The following is an 8,445-nucleotide window of genomic DNA, read 5'->3' on the forward strand; positions in this document are numbered from 1 at the left end:
GCCAACTCAAGAGAGAAGGTATGGGTGGGAACAAGTAGTGGGAAGGTGGGATCATTTGTTTCAGCAGCAGTGTGGGGTTTATGCCAAAATAAACTATTAGTGGGACTACTGACTAAGGGTTGCCAATATAACAATGATATGTAAGTAGAAACTCACACTGATAAAGTCTTTTGTTAGTCATTCATAAATTTAAGAACAGAAATGTGAACCCAGATTTCAGATTATTTTTTTTTTATCCAGTAACAGAATGAAATTGTTCTCTCAATGCTAAATCAAAAAAAAAATAGAAGTTTGAAATTTGTGCATAAAGAGCATGCTGATGTCAAACAAATGAAGGTGCGAGTTACTGAAATAGAGTGCATTTTATCTTCTGTTCATGCACATCATCAGCTGAACTACACTGATAAGAGTCAGGGTACTGGTACCCCCAGACACAGGCTGTGATTGTGAGCACATCTAGGGGTGGTGTCTTTGAAGTAAAGTTGTCCTATTTTGAGAATAAAGAAGAGTAAAGAAGAGCAAATTCTGTGATTTTTTTTCAAATTAAAAACTCGAATGAGTCACTTTTCCAGTTAAAAATCAAGTGACTTGTGTAGCTAAAGAAATTATATTTGAAGTTATGAGGAGAAACCTCTAGAATATCAAGTAACCTCCTACCATTAACCAAGGGCCTATGGATTACTCAACTAATCTGGCATAAAGCTCCCACTGTAAAAGTAAACTCTCCAAAGTAGAAATTGATATGGAATTTCCTTTGGGCTCACAACTCAGATCTCTGACCTGGGAAATGAATGTGATCTGTAACAAATCTAATATGGGCTCAAAAGCTACATGGCCTCCTTCAGTGACCCCAAGGTAATCATTCTTTTCTTCAGTGCTTCTGTTGCTACTATTCCTTTGGTAAAAGCGTCATGGGAAGTCTTCACAGGACTGAGGGAAAATGCCTATTTTTCAGTCCTCTCATCCTGAACTCCCGTCTCAGTGTCATATCTCCGGCATCAGTCCAATTTAAAACTGGCCATGTCCAGTTTTATCCTCTTTATAACTAAAATCAAACAATACACACTTTCATCCACATGTAAATTATCATGGTTAGTGGCTGCCTGTAGCTAACAAGTCTATAGTAGATTTGAGATTTTGATTGGGCTCTTTCCCTTGGACTTGAACAGAGAGAGGATGAAGCTGTTTGTGATTTCTTTTTGGAGAAACAAATAAATAAATATATAAATTGTTGCTTAATATCATGCTTTTTCTCTCCAGCAAGAATAGGACTTCACATATTCAAAAATCTTCAATGCAGCAACATTGTTAGTTTTACAATACAGCTTATGTGGAAGAGTGCAAGTGAGGAATTGTGGTTTGGGCTTTTTTTCTACTGTCTTGTCCATTTTTGACTCTCTGGATACATGGTGATCCTGGTGTTGTAAACTCTCCTGGGATCTCAGAGATTGTGAAACCAAAGGTGACAGGATCAGAATTAACTTCAAGTAATTGCTGACCAGTCACAATATTGGTTTTGCGTCCTGTGTACCTGTTTTAGCTTTTTACATCTGTAGAATCCCCTCTCTGTGATGCAGTGGAGGCAGAGAAAATGTAAAGCTTAATTCATTTTGTATTTGATGCAAATTACAGCATCACTTCATCTATACCAGCAAACTACTAAGAATTTTCACCTTGACATTGCATGTTACTGAATAGAGATCTGTCTTTATGCCTCTTCCAACTGTAGATCCTTCATCTCTTTATAGGAGGTTAGAGTAAAATGGAGAATAAGGCAACACTTAAAGAAAATTCATATTTGCAAATTCAGTAGATCCGCAAGATCTATATTTGAAAGGACTGTATGCAGCTCAGCCACAAAGTGCCAGCACATGAGTGAGATACAGCAGCACTTTCAGAAAGTATGACCTGGGATGGAAAAGCAGAATATGTTTCTCATAGACTGCATCACCCCTGTTTCTACATCCTGGAACTTCTTCAGTGCTATCTTGACCACTGTCAAAGATGTTTTATTGTTAAAATCAGACTACTGGGGCTTCAAACCCATTGCTACAGTTTACTAAATGTGGAGAAAAAGTATCTCACCTTTAACTTACAGAATTTATGTAAAGGAAAAAAATAATGTAAATTGTCAAGAAGAGATTTTACTTAATTCTGTAGGAAGCATATTCTGTTCAAATGTAGTACATTTGAAGTATTTCGAAGCACATGAGACTTTTCATAATGTTGCTGCTCTGAGAGGGTACTTCATTTTTGCTACTTTAAATATGATAAAAATACATAAAATTATGCTCATAAGTATTCTGTTCAAAAACAGTCTGGATTTCGTACATTGTACACTGTACAATGGCACTGTACATTGCCATGCAGACTAAACCTTGTTAGATCACCATATGTTTAAAGCATAAAAATGTGTCAAGGTAGAAAGAGGGCATGGCCTTCTTTCAGGGGGTCACAAGCAATACAGCCTTCTGCTAGCATCCATAGAGGGTATAATATGAAGATATGTTGTAAGAAAAAACAAACAAACAAACAAAAAAGGGAAACAAACAAACAAAAAAACAGCAATCAGTGAGACACATTTGGCCACAGAATTAAATGAAATGTATATATTTCTGCAGAGAAAAAATAAGCATGACATCATTCTATTAATTTGGACAGAGAGTTGCGGAGATCTACCCATCACTAATATCTGCTGCAGAACTTTCCCAGTACTCACACACATCATCCATGAATCCCTTAGAAATTCACTTGCCTTCCCTGCAGGTGAAGATGACCATGGAGCATCCCAGCATCATTTCACTGAGCAGTCCTCGGTGACCAGAAGCCCTCTGATGGGACAGAGAAATTTGCTGAGCATATGACAGGAAAATAGTAGACTTTTAAAATATGATGCAACACCTTTTGCAATTATGCCAAGTTCAGTGCCTTTGCTGGGCAAAATTTGTAGCTGGGTAATTCTCATACCACTTCCCTTTAACTATTGGCATGTATTAACTGTATTGGCCATTCGATCACTATTACATTTAATCACAGGGAAAGAACAGAATAGTTGCTGTAAACACTCTCAGGAAACAGGGATCAATGGCAGAATTGATTTAAACTGACCCTGACAATGAAGTGATCTAATCGCAAGTTGGAGGGCAGGCACTCAGCTCTGCTCTCTGGGGACAGTGACAGGACCTGAGGGAATGACATGGAGCTGGGACAGGGGAGGGTCAGGCTGGGGGTTAGGGAAAGGTTCTGCACCCAGAGGGTGGTCGGGCACTGGGACAGGCTCCCCAGGGCAGTGGTCACGGCACTGAGCTGCTGGAGCTCAAGAAGCATTTAGACAACACTCTCAGACACATGGTCTGATTTTTGGGTGGTCCCGTGCAGAGTCAGGAGTTGGACTCAGTGATCCTTGTTGGTGCCTTCCAACTCAGGATGTTCTGTGATTCTGTGATTCTGAGTCTCTGCAGCCAGGACCTGTTAAAATAATCATTTATTTTCCTTGTTGTTTTTGAAACACGGAAACTTTTTCAACCTTGAAACAGAATGAACTGCCAGCAGTGTAGTTGTTTTGAGTAAATATTCCCAGAATTTCAACACATCATGGATGGCAGTGACGTCTCTTTTAATGTTTGTTGTCCTAATTCCAATACAAAATGCTGAGTGTAAAACACAAAACTGCAGGTTACTCTGCAACAGATTTTTGCAAATAAAACAAAAATCTTAGCAGCTCTGTTATCTTCCCCTTGTATTTTAATCTTGCTGTGGCACATCCAGAATTTCTAGCTCTACCAGTTTCTGCAGAGGCTACTTTTCCAAGAACAACTTTCTCAAGGGGTAAATTGGAGAAGAATAATTCCATTACATTTTTTTTTTAAAGTTTCCATTAAAAATAGATAGATAGATAGATAGATAGATAGATAGATAGATAGATAGATAGATAGATAGGTATATAAGAAGTTCTTACTTTTCCATCTCTTCCAGGAAATGCTTAGTAAGGCTGGACTTTTTTTTTTTTTGGGGGGGGGGGGGTGTAGAGAAATGTGGGGAAGCACTGAACCTCTGAAGCAAAAAGTGCTGTCTTCTTCAAGTCATTTCAAGATAAGTGGACAGTTAGAGCCATATCCATTACATTCCCCCATAAACACTCTTGGAATTACCCACTGAAGATAGTAAATAAAGACTAATTTTCACAACAGCATTAGACAAGCACTATAACAGGCTGCCCAGAGTGGAGATGGAGTCTACATCCTAGAAGGGATTCAAAATTTGATTGAGCAGGACACTGAGCAGAATGACCTGACACTGAAGGTTTTTCTGCTTTAAGCAGGTGCTCAGACTGGATGATGAGATGCGATGTAATGGCATTAAGTTGCTTCGGGAAGAATTAGATTGGGTGTTAGGACAAATTGCTTTATGGAGAGACTGGTTAGGCATTGGAACAGGCTGCAAAGGGAGATGGTAAAGTCACCATCCTTGGTGGTGTTCAAGAAATGTGGGTGTGGCACTTAGGTATGTTTTAGCAGTGAATTTGGTGGTGTGAGGTTGTTGGCTGGACTTGATGACCTCTTCCAACCTTAGTGATTCTATGATTCTATGACCAGAGGTCTTCTGCAATATAGATTCTCCCATGCATCTATCATTTTGAGGACTAACACAGAAAGTGCTCATTTCTTCAATTCATACACTTCAGTTCTTCACTCAGAGGTTGATGGGACACTGGCTGCCCAGAGAAGCTGTGGATGCCCCATCCCTGGAAGTGTTCAAGGCCAGGCTGGATGAGGCTTTGGGCAACCTGTGGGAGGTGGCAGGGGAATTGGAACTGGGTGGTCTTCAAGGTCTCTTCCAACCCAGACCATTCTGTGATTCATTGGTTCTGTGATTTAGTTCTCCATGGATCCCTGTGCTCAGTACCACATATTTATTATTTCCTCAGAATTGCAGCCCATTGCTGAACGCTTGTTAATCAGTAAAGTAATATAGCTGGCTGTAGAGGAGAGAAAGACAGAGGTAGACATTTTTTACAAATTAAATGTGTATTTAAAAAGTGTGACACTTTTCTTATGAAATTGGTAAGAAATTAATAATTTTGGTCACCAATAATAGAAGGTAGATTTTTTTATTTTTTTTCACAAAAACTGCCTTTATAGCTGCCAAACATCATTGTCTTGAATGGGGTTAATACTGATCTATGTATTCTTGAGATCAGAACCAGGTCATCGTTTCTTAATAGCCTGGATGCCAACATACTTCTTTGTGCTGGCTGATTTTACTGCAGTTCACGTGGTAAGCAGTATTAAATATTTGCCACCAGCCCTGAGACAGGGAAAACAGCAAGTTCATGTTTTTCTTCTGCTGAGGCACAGTCTAGATTTTTGCTTTTTGTCCAGGTATTGGGCTTGGACCACAAAATGCTGGTCCACAGCTGGAACTATCCCAGCATTCAGGGCTCTTCCTACACAGATTTATTCTCAAGCCCATTAGGTTGCAAACAACAGAAAATGTCCTTATTTTTTTTATCTTCCTCAAAAAATAGAGTAGGAGACCTGGTTCCACTATTTGACCGATTTTTGTGAGTTTCTTTCAGGCCTCTCAGGATTTATTTCTCACTGGCTGAATCTCTGGGGATGTAAGAAACAAAGACCAGCACGTTTTTTGCCTGTAGCGCTGAGCAGCACTGTGGCGTCTCTGGTTACCATATGTCCCAACATGCAAAAGCATGGTGCCAGCTCATGCAACTACATGCACAATGCTACTGGCTGAACAAAAGTGTCACACAGGATTCAGCTACATCACTTTCTTGCCTGCAGGTCTCCACTTTTTCCTCTCATTCTTCCTCAGTTTTATGCATGTTGAGTTAAGGTTTGTGGGACATAATCTGAAGGCAAAGGCCTGATTCACATAGTTTAACTGAGGGACTTAAGTGAGAAGCATATTTGCCCTAGGCTACCTTAATAGTCTGTTAAGAAAGAGAGACATTTTCAGCAGGGGATTTAGGGGTGAGTTGAATAACAGTTTGGAAAGATTTTCCTTTTTCTCTTTCAAGAGGGAGCTAACAATGAATACTTTCCTAATTAAGGTACCTAGCCAGCTGCCTAGGGTTAGGTGAGATGAAACCAGCCAAAGCATAAAAGCTAACAAGGCCAACCCTAGTCACAAACTAGTCCATGTAACAACCTTATTTTGTTGTTTGGATTTGACCCTACCACCTCCCAACACCACAAGAAAAACTGTCTTGAAAGTACAGAAAAGGTGAAGCATGAAGAAGCTACAAAAAAGGAAGAAACTAAAATGGAAAGGAGAATCGCAGCAATTGTGTTTTCCTGGATTCTGCAGGAATTTCTTTTTCCTCTCTTGGTTCACTATTTCCATATCATGTACCTGTCTGTCATTTTGTCAATACTGTCTGTCAGTCAGTACTGGGTGCATCTCACTGGCCTCCCACACTTCTGGGATCAGAGAGCTTCCAGTAGCTCCTGTCAGCTTTATCAGGTGTTGCCTATGTTTCTGGGGAGAAAAGACCTCAGTCTGTGGGAAAGCAAGTCCTGCAGTGGTATGGGACTCTGCCTGTCTTTCTGAAGCTTTTGTGCACGTGCATGTTCACTGGACTTGATGCTTTCCTTTTAACTGCTGAACCCAAATTCAGGGGTACCATTAATCTCCTTAGATGTAGGAAAGCATCTTTTACCATATAAAATTTCAATGTTTTCTAGGAGATGTTTTGCTTCATCCATAAAATGTTATTAAATTGCTGTCCTGATCTTACATATCAGACTAGGTAGTAGAAGAGGGAGCAGGATCTAGCAGTACTGTTTAGTTTTTTGTTAGAGGTTTTTCATACAGGTTTCTTAGTTTGTCTCTGATCATCTATTTTTTGTCTACGATCATTCTAGTGTTAACCTTGCTCTGATACCAGATTAGTTTTATAAACATGCAACCAGAGGTGAGCCTGGTCCAGTCTAAACTGGTGTGTAAGTTTTTGTGTTTATCTTTGCCTCTGTGAGAGGCTTATTTTCAAAGAATCCAAACCTGGATCCAAATCCAAAGTCCTCAGATGGTCCCTGTCACTGCAGAAGGCTAAACCAAAACAGCCAAGCACATCTTTGAAGGCATTTAGATTCTGAATCTTGATCCAAATGACTTGAATTCTTTCCCTTCTCTCGTCTCTTTAATCTAGATTAAAGATAAGATCTTGTGAGCACGGGAAAAAAAGAAAAGAGAATATCAACAGTTGATATTAATTGCCTTCTATCAATCCCTGAAGAGTTCTCAAAATATTTAGACAGTCTAATGTGAGTAACAACATTAATAAACTAAATGTGAGAAAGAAAAAATGCTGCTAATTACAGCAGTTTAAACATCACATCTGATATGTAACAGAGACATCTAAATATAACAAATAAAAAAAAAAGATAAAACAGAAAGCATAGTAATGAAAAAAAATGAAAATCAAAGCATTGTCCTCAGTGCCATAAGGGTCACATCAGTGAAATAACTCTAATGTCTTTCCAGAAAGAAAACATCATTAAAGGCCTGGAAGAATTGAGTTCTGAATTAATTCTCCATCAACATTCAGAGCAATTCCCCCTCCTTTCCATCCCAGCATTTTCCTAAGGCCTTTTTCTTGACCCATAAAAAAACATGTAATTTTAATTAAAAAAAAAAAAAAAAAAAAAAAAAAAGCTTCTAACCATTAACTGAAGATTAAAACTATATAGGAAATAGATTGAAACAAATTGGAATAGTCAAATCTTAAGCCAAGAGAAGAGTCTAAAAGAGGCTCTATACATATTAATGTATGAGATGTGTTCATTTTATTATTACCTATATATACTGTGTTTGCTAGTCAATTGCATTTATTATTGTTTTCAGTAGCAGGCAGATTTTTTTGATTTACGGGTAAAATAATTGTTAATTCTTAATGGCAGATCTACAAAATAGTAGTAGAGCACAAATTCTTACCAAAAAGATTGCAGTCAGTGCAATTTGCAAGGCTTACAGTGGATTAGCTTAATCCAGCTTCTGGAAAATAAAGTGGCTCATGGTATTTCTTTTACTGGGCATGAGTGGGCAGATGTCTTAAAATCATTCTTATTGCCAGCATACAAGGCATCAAGGCAGGTGACTATTCAGCATCCTCTGCCCAGCTCTCCCCTCTGTCTCCAGCTGGAGATTCCTAACCTTCTTCCTCACTGCTTTACATTTGCTGTTTTTCTTCTCTTTCATCAGTCATTTCAAACAGAGTGAAAGAATGGAGTTCAACAGACTTCACTCTAGAATAGTAAGTATATTTTTCCTGAGTTTTTGCTTGCCTTTTCTTATAAGTTACATTTCAATACAGCCCTACAATATTTTCATTAAGATGAAACACTGGGGACATTTCTACAGAGATGAAGGATATGTCACGATTTTAAAACTGTTTCTCATGTGGTTCTTCAGTGACATATATATATA

This window comes from Aythya fuligula, chromosome Z, assembly GCF_009819795.1.
Source record: "Aythya fuligula isolate bAytFul2 chromosome Z, bAytFul2.pri, whole genome shotgun sequence".
NCBI lineage: Eukaryota > Metazoa > Chordata > Aves > Anseriformes > Anatidae > Aythya > Aythya fuligula.